Here is a 3,949-nt window from a genome sequence, read left to right as displayed (position 1 = left end):
GTGAAACCTGTTCAAGTCTGTAATTAACAAGCTTGTTGTCATTTAAATGTAAGTTAAAACGAAAATGCGCCAAAAATTTGCTGCGCATTTGCCTATTTATTAACAGGCGCTGACGACTTTTCACCGACGACAAAGATCAGCGGTAGCAAAACTTTGCGCCTCTTCTTCGAGCTAATTTTTCAAAGCAAAGAAGTACAAATTCGGTAATTTACTAACTTTACTCTGCCTTCCCCATTTCGCTCACTATTCACTATTAGGCCTGCTTTTGTAAGTAATTGTTACTTGAAGTTCCTAAACCTGACTGTTTTGCCAGCCTGCCTGTCCCATCTCAGCCTGTCAGTTTATAACTTTGAAAGCTAATGGCCTATATAAATATGGCAGCCACCTCATAAAGGAGCATGGGGGATCTGATAGTTAATGTTAAATCATCAGGCAAATACTTTTATGGCAAAATATTAATAGTATGCAAAGACATTGTTATGATAGATGTAAAAAAGGTTTCATTTCTGGTGTCAGTATCAATGAAAGTAAATCCTGATTTCCCCCAAAAACGTCAGATCCAGCATCAAAATGCATGTGTTTTTTCTTATTTACAGTATTATTCTGTATATAAGTTGTTAATGTAAACCTTTTTATTTTATTTTCTGCATCTGACGTTGTTACTGCAGCTGATAAGAGAGTCAATATTCCTTTTGGTTACATGGAGATTAAAAAAAATAATTGGGCACTTTCTCTAAGTTCAGCAACATCATTAATATATACACATATCTGTCCTGTATATAGTCACTGATTTCAATTAACACTAGCATACATATGCTTGCAAATTTTTAGATTAAAGATAGTGGCACTAGAGAAAATGCGCTGGTGAAAAATCGCTGGTGAAAATTCACTGGCGAAAATTCACCAGTATTCTCTAGTCACATCGAAAATTTTCATTTTGATGAATTAAGCGTAGTCAATGTGAATTAAACCCTGCAGAGTTGCACGAAGTATGGCAAAGTTTCCGAGACGAAGCATCGCTTCTTAGTAAATGTGCCCCTTTGTGTGAATGTAGTTCACAATCACTTCGCTCATTAGATTGGAGAATGAAACAACAAAGTATGAATACACAGAGTCAGGGCCAGACTGGGCCGCCGGGGCACCGGGAAAAATCCCGGTGGGCCCCGGCGGCCCAGACCCAATCCTTGCGGCGCACCCCCTGCCCGACCGCTCCTGCCCTGACATGTTAATTTTACGTGCTCGGGAGAGGACGTTGGAAGGGGGGCTAGGGGGGTCCCTCGGGGGGGCTATGGGCACGGGCACCTGCAGGGCCCCTGGGGGGGGAAGCCCCGGTAGTCCCTTCACCACCCAGCCCAACCCTGCACAGAGTTTACTCCTTACATATATTTCAACTAATAAAACTGCCTATGATGCACCATCATGTGTGATAACTTTGATCATTAGATTGGAGAATGAAACAACAAAGTAAGGAAAGCCCAGATTACACTGGTTTATGTTTAGAGATTGGCAGAACTAGGTTCAGCTGTGATTAGGTGAGAAGCAAAGAGTTAAGGCAGGAGAAGGCTGAGCTGGGAGTGAAGAAAGAGAGGGATGTGATGTCAGAAAAAGAAGCACTCACTTCCTTATCTTCTGAGCAGGTAGAAACATCCCACCCACCCTCCCCCTTTTTGCATATTTTGCAAAATGTCAGGAGTTTCTCTTCTTTTTGTTTTCATATTATCTGTTAATAACTGAATGTGGATGTTTTCCTGAATGCATTGTTATATTGTGCTTTCTGTATCTTTGTACGGTATAAACTTGAGAGTCAGCATTGTATTTAATTCATGTTAACTACGATTGCTTGATCCAGGGAATGTTTCCGATCGACAAGGGGGTCAGGAAGCAATTTATTTCCTTTTGAGGCATAATTGGTACTAGCTTCAGGTTGGGTTTTTTGCCTTCCTCTGTATTTAAACAGTGGATATATGATAATATATTTTAAGTTTTATTTGTCACAGCAGCAGTAGGACCTTGCCAGAGTACTGCACAGGTAATTTTAGCAGAGGGAGAAAGGAGGTTCTCTCCTGTGACTGCACGGTGGATTGATAGACACAGACTACTGCTTGTGCTAGGTGACAACCTGCTTGGATTTCCTATCATCGAGACACTGCAGATCCAGGACCGGCAGCAGGGCTGCTGAACTTCTCTCATGGTTGGTAATGCAGCTCCTGCTGTTAACAGTGTTGGGGCCCTCCTCTCTGTAGGTAGAGGCAGCCTAATACTCTTTCAAGTCTTTAGTGAGGAACGGCAGAGCATAGTAGCGACCTCTTGTGGAATTATGGCTTTAGAATATTTCCTTGGGGTGAGGCTGGTAAGGTCCTATTTATCTGATAAAATGTGAATAAATGTTGTGGCCAATTTCTGCACCTCTGTCTCCTGGAGTTTCATTAAGGTATGTAACAAGGGGGTGCAGTGGGGTGCCTCAAGGCGAAGGGTCAGTTGAGGAGTCCCCATGTCATGTATACACATCACACATGAAGGTGCATCATAGGCAGTTTTATTAGTTAAAATATAGATAAGAAGTAAACTGTGTTTGGCCAGCATTCAATGCACCAAATGATAATGATTAATATAAGGGTACCTGTCGCCCACACATAAAAAGCTGCATATTAAAAAAAAATGAAAAACAAATTCTTTTTTATAATTAAATCATCCATACCTGTTATAAATGTATTTAAAAGTCAAACATATATTGCTTGCCCCTCCTCTATGCCTGACAGCACAGATTTTTATTTACAATCACTTTAACTTTCAATTCAGCACTTCCTAGATATCACTTTGATGGCAAATGCATAAGATTTTGGGATGATACAAAGCTTGCCTTAATAACAGTGAACACAAAATGGCGCCAGCCTGCTGGCTATCACTGTAAATTCCAAAACATAAGGGAAAATAAATTCAATAATTTAGATAGTGTATTTAAAGCTTATTTTGCTCAACTAACATGATAGAAAAGGTTTCGGAATTATTTCTTAGGGTGACAGGTCCCCTTTAAATGGAGTAACATGGCTCCTGTATTCAGTGGTTTAGGGTTTTCCCTTATTGTAGTTTCTTAATGCACATACTTCATGTGTGGTACGTGGAGCTAGATCTTAGAGTTTACCTTTCCTACCAGATAACCTTAAAATAGATAAGTGATAACTTGGTCCTTGCTCGAACCAATGGGTTTATGCAATTAAAACACAAGTTTGCTGCTGTTTAAGTGAACAACCAATTAGCAGGAAAAGCTGTTGTTTGAAACCAAATATCTAATTACCAGTGCCAAACTATGGGGGACATTTACTAATGCTATGATTTTTTTATTTTCCAATTATGATTTTTTAGCACTAAAAGTCGCAGAAAAAAAAGACAAAAGAACATTTTTCAAGATTTACTATGCATCAAAACAGCTATAAACCCTAATCCGAACGCCAGCTAAAACTTGCCAAGATCATTTAGAAGTGAATGGCAGATGTCCCTTCCCCAGAAGATCCTACTTTTTTTCGAAATTTAAGAGGTTTCAGATTTTTTCGTGACTTTTCTGCAACTTTTTTCAGCTAAGACTTATAAGTAAATGTCAGACATTCGTGGAAGTAAGTTTATTTTTTAAAAGAAAAAAATTAGAAATTTTGTGTTACTATCCGTTACATATTAATAGTTACTGCATATAACTTGTTTTTCCTGTTACAATTCCCACGTGAATGTAGATACATCCATGTCAAGTGCTGGCCCCTATACATCGTTAGTTAGTTCTAGGCTTCTGGCATTTAAAATGCCAAAGGCATTGTTGGTAGTTATTAATAGTTGTAATCCGACACCTTTAAATATATATGTCTATAGTTACTATTTGGGCTTCAATGGATTTGTTCACATGAGAACAATTATCCTTGTCTTGCTTATCACGACCTTTTTAACTGAAATACTGTTTAAC

Source organism: Xenopus tropicalis, chromosome 2 (genome assembly GCF_000004195.4).
Source record: "Xenopus tropicalis strain Nigerian chromosome 2, UCB_Xtro_10.0, whole genome shotgun sequence".
Lineage (NCBI taxonomy): Eukaryota > Metazoa > Chordata > Amphibia > Anura > Pipidae > Xenopus > Xenopus tropicalis.
Note: the sequence above shows the minus strand (reverse complement) of the source record.